Raw genomic sequence first — 8,436 nt, 5'->3', positions numbered from 1 at the left:
TATGTACAATGATCAAATAAAATTTTATGTTAACCAATACAATTTTACCAAACAATATTCTGGACTTTGTGGGCAGACTTATGCCTTATACACACTTATAATATACCAGTGTGCCCTATGGGGAATTAAATAAATATTACTTTTAAACTTAGTGTCTGAGTGCTGAACATGTCTTAGCTTACTGTATTCTGTTTGCTATATCTTCCTTCATGGTAAGCTATAAATTTTCAGAACAAATCTACAAGCCCATTCTCCAACAACTGAAAAAGAACAGAAGGTTAACTGTGCAACAAAAGGGTTATGTATATTAACTCAGAAATCTTTACATGACAAATTCTGTTTAATGATAAGTTAAATCATTAGAGATTAAATTACTGTATTACTTGTTAGCTAATCTACTAGAATTTAAGTAGATGTCAAATAACCAGTTAACTAGGGGTTACATTAAGTACATGCACTGCTTTACTGTTTGAAAAAGGAATTTGGATTGTTAGCAATTCTGCAACTTTTGGGCAGTTCTGCACAATATTATTGAATAGGAATAAGTACATCTTCTAGATTTTATAATATGAGACATAATAATTTGGTAATGAGTAACCTCCTAACTGTCTCTTTTACATCTTTGTTCCTGAGGCTATAGATCAAGGGGTTCAGCATAGGAATGACCACTGTGTAAAAGACAGAGGCCACCTTGACCATGAGCCATGAACTTTTGGAGTTAGGAACACAGTAGAGGAAAAGGATAGTCCCACGGAAAATGGTAATGGCGGTCAGGTGGGAGGCACACGTGGAGAACGCTTTCTTGCGCCCCCCAGTGGAAGGCATCTTCATGACAGTGATAAAAATGAAAGCATAGGAAGTGAAAATCATCATCAGACTGCTTATTTCATTGAATGTGGCAGAAACTAAAGTGATCTCCTGGCTCACATAGGGGTCAGAGCAAGACACAGCAACAATGGCAGCGTGCTCACAGACAAAGTTATTAATGATATTATTTCCTCTGAAGGATAATTACAGTAGAAAGTAGGTAAGTGTCAGGGAACAGACTATCCCCCAAGAGTGTGATGTGGCCACCAACACGGAGCAAAGCCTCTGGGACATTGCAACTGTGTAGAGAAGAGGGTTACACACCGCCACATATTGGTCATAGGCCATCACTGCCAGCATGAATGTTTCTGTCCCTGCAAATATGCAGACAAAGAAGAATTGCATGATGCAACCTGTGAAGGAAATAGTTCTATCTTCCACAACCAAGTTCTCCAGCAGTTTTGGTGTAACTGTGGTGGAATAACAGAAATCAACAAAGGACAAGTGGCTGAGGAAAAAGTACATGGGGGTGTGGAGTTTGGGGCTGATCCTGATGACCATGATCATGCCCAGGTTCCCCAGCACAGTGACTGTGTAGATGGTCAGGAAGACCAGGAACAGGGGCGTCTGAAGGTCTGGATATTCTGAGAAGCCCAAGAGGATGAAGGTGACTTCAGAAGTCTGATTTTCTTGGTCCCTGGGACAAAATAGGGAAGTTGATTCAGAGATGCAAGAAGAAATATTTGGACAAGGCCAAGTAAAATTAGGAAATGTTGAAAGGTTTAGTGATTATCTATAAAAAGACTTATGAATGTGCTTAGTTTCAACAATTACGTTGTTTCAAAAGCTAGAATTTGCTAATATCACAATTATACAGTGCATATAAAATGTATGTCAATGTAATACTAAAATATGGGAATTGAGAGAGGAAGAACAAAAGTGCAGTTGGCTCTGGTATATTTTAAACGATCTGGTTCAGTAGCCTCAGAAGCAACTGGCTTCATGAGAAGGGCCAGTCTACCTTTTGCATGAGTCAGAGTTTAGTGAAAATGCTTATCATGGAGGAAGATAAGCATTTCCATTTTATTTCATTTCAATATAATGCTTATTTTGAGTTTCGGTAATTTTTTCACTTCTTCACCTAGTAAATGATGAGAACTTGGAACTCCAAAAAGGAAATTAATGATGGAGTAAAATGATCATTACATTTTTGTAACAGTTGTTTCTATAGCTATTTCTGAATTTCCCTTTCCAATGACCTCCCTACATTTAATCACACATTTATTTCCGCATATTTCAGATTCTTCCTGTATAATGTGAATGATGCACTTGATCAGCCAGATTTATATAATTATTGAAAAAATGAAAAAATCTGTTACCTTTTCTTGATATATTATAATATCAGATATTTAGAATGATTTGGTTTGGGAGCAAACAATAATAATACATCCAGATCATTTTTATTATTCTGAAATACTTTCTGCCACAACATTCTTAGGTGATCAAAATTCAGTTCTCCTCCAAATCTTCAAAGATGAGACATCACTTCCAGAAGAATTACAATGGTTTTTATTTGGTTAGGACATTTTTGTTTTGTTTTGTTTGCGTTGAATTGCTTGCAATAGACACACAGATAATCTTTCTGATATCCTACACTTTTAGTTTCTTCATCTTTTCCAACAATTTTATCTCAACTTGACTCATTCATCATGGTCATAGTAGTTATGTCATTATCAGTAACTATAAACCCTGAAAAATATCAATATTATGCAATGTTTGTAATATAATATATATTTTACTCATGTTTTCTTCTTTGCCATTTCAACAAATTGTTGTCCTACAATAAAATAATATTAATGAGGGCAAATATGGAAGGCTAGGACATAGTAGGTTCTCAACAATCTTTATTGAATAAATGAATGTATATATGAGTGAATAAATCTAGCCACATATTGTACATGTATTGGGGTAAAAGTTTATAATAATACTAAAGAAGCCTGACTTGCCTATTAAATCAGGACCACATTGTAAACTCACAATGCACTGAGGCACACCTTGAGTCCTACAGAACAAGTAGCTATAGTGAAACCCCATAAGACCTAAGCATCTTGAATTAGAATAAAACAAGGATAGTTAGAAGGGAAAATGAGGCATTGGATGTTTTTTAAATGTTCTGAGTTCATTCAAAATAACTCAACTACTGTTTTGTGCCAGTTTAATCCAGACACCATGTCATGACTGCTTACTGAAAGCCAAAAAAAGCAGTAGGCATAAAAAGAACACCATTCCACACAGCATTCTGTAAAAATTCTGTGCTTTATCATTAACTGAAATTAAACACTCTATAGTTTACACAGAGTTGTTACAATGTTTAGCCTCCAAGACAATATACTGCATGCACCTATATTTTGCAGAAAACATAAGTGTATGCAGTATATATATATATATATATATGTATATATATATATATACATAAAATATTATCTATAGAGAGAATTACATAGGTTAGGTTTAGGGTTACATATAAAAGTATTTTATGTATAACTTACATATCCATGTGGTTTTTTTCTTTAATTGCTCTGTTAAATTCACTTCATTTGACACCTGTGATTTGATTGTCTACATTTGTTGTTATTTTCTAAACTTATGTTTTAGTTTGACACAAAACTCATTGAGTGCAAATTTCCTAACTGAACACACATTTTCAAGCATTTTCCGATATCTATATTCTTTCCTAAGGATGTTCTAACAAACTCTGAGCAGCCTGGGCTTGAAAAGAAAATCATTTCCATCAAAGATATGGATTTTATAATATATATTAGACTTATTGTTACCCAAACACCCTTTCTATGTGTGGCACTTTTCAACCCACTTCCTACACTCTATTTCTTTACTGAAAGACTTGGGGCCAAAGTTCACAATCTCCCATTTAGCCCCAGGAAGTGTCACCCTTGTTGAGCTGAATGAGGGCTCAAGGTGCTGTGCACAAGCTTTCCCTCTTTTGTAGTGACACCCAACGTGGCTATCCGATTGTGCATTTGCTATGCACTCAGCACTGTAATAGGCATTTTAGAAACTATGAAATTATAAAATATTGGCCTTGACCTCAAAACTTTTTTTCTAAGAATTATTCCAAGGAATAATGCAAGTATTTGCAAATTATACAATATAGCAAACAATTCTTATTACTTATTGAAACTAAAGTTTGTGCCCATAAAAAGAAGAAGAATATTGTGATAAAAAGAATACAGGCAAATTAATATTAATAAATATGGTGAAAGATAATATTCCTAGTTAACAGAATGGCAGTTAGATTTACATATGGGTTTGCCTCCTGCAAAGATTATTGGAACACACTTTTTTCCTTCTAAAGTTATATAAAGTAAGAATTGAATAACTCACTTAAGTGCAGAAGGAATTGACTTATTCATTTACTAACGCTTCTTTTGCAAAGATTAATGGACTCCAGGAAAGTTCCTGCGGAGAACTAAAAAAAAAAAAAAAAAAAAAAGCAAATCGCAATAAAAGTGGCAGACAGGAGTTTGTAATATATTTCTATAATTGTTTCGATTATAGAGGGTTGGAGCCAAGATGGCCAAAAGGAACAGCTCTGGTCTACAGCTCCCAGCGTGAGTGACACAGAAGATGGGTGATTTCTGCATTTCTGTTTGAGATATCAGGTTCATTTCACTAGGGTGTGCCAAACAGTGGGTGCGGGACAGTCGGTGCAACACACTGTGCACCAGCTGAAGCAGGGCGAGGCATTACCTCACTCGGGAAGTGCAACAGGTCAGGGAGTTCCCTTTCCTAGTCAAAGAAAGGGGTAACAGACAGCACCTGGAAAATCAGGTCAGTCCCACCATAATACTGCACTTTTCCAATGGGCTTGGAAAATGGCACACCAGGAGATTGTGTCCTGCACCTGGCTCGGAGGGTCCTATGCCCATGGAGTGTCACTGATTGCTAGCACAGCAGTCTGAGATCAAACTGCAAGGTGCCAGTGAGGCTGGGGGGGGGGGCGCCTGCCATTGCCCAAGCTTGTTAGGTAAACAAAGCAGCCAGGAAGCTCAAACTGGGTGGAGCCCAACACAGCTCAAGGAGGCCTACCTGCCTCTGTAGGCTCCATCTCTGGGGGCAGGGCACAGACAAACAAAAATTCAGCAGGAATCTCTGCAGACTTAAATGTCCTTGTCTGACAGCTTTGAAGAGAGTCGTGGTTCTCCCAGCACACAGCTGGAGATCTGAGAAAGGGCAGACTGCCTCCTAAAGTGGGTCCCTGAACCCCGAGCAGACTAACTGGGAGGCACCCCTAAGTAGGGACAGACTGACACCTCACTTGGCCAGGTCCTCCTCTGAGACAAAACTTCCAGAGGAACTATCAGACAGCTGAAATTGTGGTCTCACGAAAATCCGCTGTTCTGCAGCCACCGCTGCTGACACTCAGCCAAACAGGGTCTGGAGTGGACTTCTAGCAAACTCCAACAGACCTGCAGCTGAGGGTCCTGTCTGGTAGAAGGAAAACTAACAAACAGAAAGGACATCTACACCAAAAACCCATCTGTACATCACCAGCATCAAAGACCAAAAGCAGATAAAACCACAAAGATGGGGAAAAAACAGAGCAAAAAAACTGGAAACTCTAAAAAGCAGAGCACCTCTCCTCCTCCAAAGGAATGCAGTTCCTCACCAGCAATGGAACAAAGCTGGACGGAGAATGACTTTGACGAGCTGAGAGAAGAAGGCTTCAGACAATCAAACTACTCTGAGCTACGGGAGGAAATTCAAAACAATAGCAAAGAAGTTAAAAACTTTGAAAAAAAAATTAGATGAATGGATAACTAGAATAACCAATGCAGAGAAGGGCTTAAAGGAGCTGATGGAGCTGAAAGCCAAGTTTCGAGAATTACGCAAAGATTGCAGAAGCCTCGGTAGCTGATGCGATCAACTGGAAGAAAGGGTATCAGTGATGGAAGATGAAATGAATGAAATGAAGTGAGAAGGGAAGTTTAGAGAAAAAAGAATAAAAAGAAACAAACAAAGCCTCCAAGAAATTTGGGACTATGTGAAAAGACCAAACCTACATCTGATTGGTGTAGCTGAAAATGAAGGGGAGAATGGAACCAAGTTAGAAAACACTCTGCAAGATATTATCCAGGAGAACTTCCCCAATCTAGCAAGGCAGGCCAATATTCAGATTCAGGAAATACAGAGAATGCCACAAAGATATTCCTCGAGTAGAGCAACTCCAAGACACGTAATTGTCAGATTCACCAAAGTTGAAATGAAGGAAAAAATGTTAAGGGCAGCCAGAGAGAAAGGTCTGGTTACCCACAAAGGGAAGCCCATCAGACTAACAGCTGATCCATCAGCAGAAACTCTACAAGCCAGAAGAGAGTGGGGGCCAATATTCAACATTCTTAAAGAAAAGAATTTTCAACCCAGAATTTCATATCCAGCCAAACTAAGCTTCATAAGTGAAGGAGAAATAAAATCCTTTAGAGACAAGCAAATGCTGAGTGATTTTGTCACCACCAGGCCTGCCCTAAAAGAGCTCCTGAAGGAAGCACTAAACATGGAAAGGAACAACTGGTACCAGCCACTGCAAAAACATGCCAAATTGTAAAGACCATCAAGGCTAGGAAGAAACTGCATCAACTAAAGAGCAAAATAACCAACTAACACCATAATGACAGGATCAAATTCACACATAATATTAACTTTAAATGTAAATGGGCTAAATGCTCCAATTAAAAGACACAGACTGGCAAACTGGATAAGGAGTCAAGACCCATCAGTGTGCTGTATTCAGGAAACCCATCTCATGCGCAGAGACACACATAGACTCAAAATAAAGGGATGGAGGAAAATCTATCAAGCAAACGGAAAACAAAAAAAGGCAGGGGTTGCAATCCTAGTCTCTGATAAAATAGACTTTAGACCAACAAAGATCAAAAGAGACAAAGAAGGCCAGTACATAATGGTAAAGGGATCAATTCAACAAGAAGAGCTAACTATCCTAAATATATATGCACCCAACACAGGAGCACCCAGATTCATAAAGCAAGTCCTGAGTGACCTACAAAGGGACTTAAACTCCCACACAACAATAATGGGAGATTTTAACACCCCACTGTCCACATTAGACAGATCAACAAGACAGAAAGTTAACAAGGATATCCAGGAATTGAACTCAGCTCTGCACCAAGCAGGCCTAATAGACATCTACAGAACTCTCCACCCCAAATCAACAGAATATAGATTTTTTTCAGCACCACACCACACCTATTCCAAAATTGACCACATAGTTGGAAGTAAAGCTCTCCTCAGCAAATGTAAAAGAACAGAAATTATAACAAACTGTCTCTCAGACCACAGTGCAATCAAACTAGAACTCAGGATTAAGAAACTCACTCAAAACTGCTCAACTACATGGAAACTGAACAACCTGCTCCTGAATGACTACTGGGTACATAATGAAATGAAGGCAGAAATAAAGATGTTCTTTGAAACCAACGAGAACAAAGACACAACATACCAGAATCTCTGGGATGCATTCAAAGCAGTGTGTAGAGGGAAATTTATAGCACTAAATGCCCACAAGAGAAAGCAGGAAAGATCCAAAATTGACACCCTAACATCACAATTAAAAGAACTAGAAAAGCAAGAGCAAACACATTCAAAAGCTAGCAGAAGGCAAGAAATAACTAAGATCAGAGCAGAACTGAAGGAAATAGAAACACAAAAAACCTTTCAAAAAAATAATGAATCCAGGAGCTGGTTTTTTGAAAAGATCAACAAAATTTATAGACTGCTAGCAATACTAATAAAGAAGAAAAGAGAGAAGAATCAAATAGATGCAATAAAAAGTGAAAAAGGGGATATCACCACCGATCCCACAGAAATACAATCTACCATCAGAGAATACTACAAACACCTCTATGCAAATAAACTAGAAAATCTAGAAGAAATGGATAAATTCCTCGACAAATACACCCTCCCAAGACTAAACCAGGAAGAAGTTGAATCTCTGAATACACCAATAACAGGCTCTGAAATTGTGGCAATAATCAATAGCTTACCAACCAAAAAGAATCCAGGACCTGATGGATTCACAGCCGAATTCTACCAGAGGTACAAAGAGGAACAGGTACCATTCCTTCTGAAACTATTCCAATTGATAGAAAAAGAGGGAATCTTCCCTAACAAATTTTATGAGGCCAGCATTGTCCTGATACCAAAGCCTGGCAGAGACACACCCAAAAAAGAGAATTTCAGACCAATATCCTTGATGAACATTGATGCAAAAATCCTCAATAAAATACTGGCAAACCGAATCCAGCAGCATATCAAAAAGCTTATCCACCATGATTAAGTGGGCTTCATCCCTGGGATGCAAGGCTGGTTCAACATACACAGATCAATAAATGTAATCCAGCATATAAACAGAACCAAAGACAAAAACCACATGATTATCTCAATAGATGCAGAAAAGGCCTTTGACAAAACTCAACAACCCTTCATGCTAAAAACTCTCAATAAATTAGGTATTGATGGGACATATCTCAAAATAATAAGAGCTATCTATGACAAACCCACAGCTAATATCATACTGAATGGGCAAAAACTGGA

At 38.1% G+C, this 8,436-nt stretch overlaps 1 pseudogene; it reads right to left on the bottom strand.

Annotated features, from left to right (window-relative positions):
• Positions 1–561: 561 nt before the first annotated feature.
• Positions 562–3,845, bottom strand: LOC100597258 (annotated as a pseudogene).
• Between the last annotated feature and the right edge of the window lie 4,591 nt (positions 3,846–8,436).

The sequence above is a fragment of the Nomascus leucogenys genome, chromosome 4 (genome assembly GCF_006542625.1).
Source record: "Nomascus leucogenys isolate Asia chromosome 4, Asia_NLE_v1, whole genome shotgun sequence".
Taxonomy (NCBI): domain Eukaryota; kingdom Metazoa; phylum Chordata; class Mammalia; order Primates; family Hylobatidae; genus Nomascus; species Nomascus leucogenys.
The sequence above is the reverse complement of the archived record's forward strand: the minus strand, read 5'-3'. Positions and strand labels throughout refer to the sequence as shown.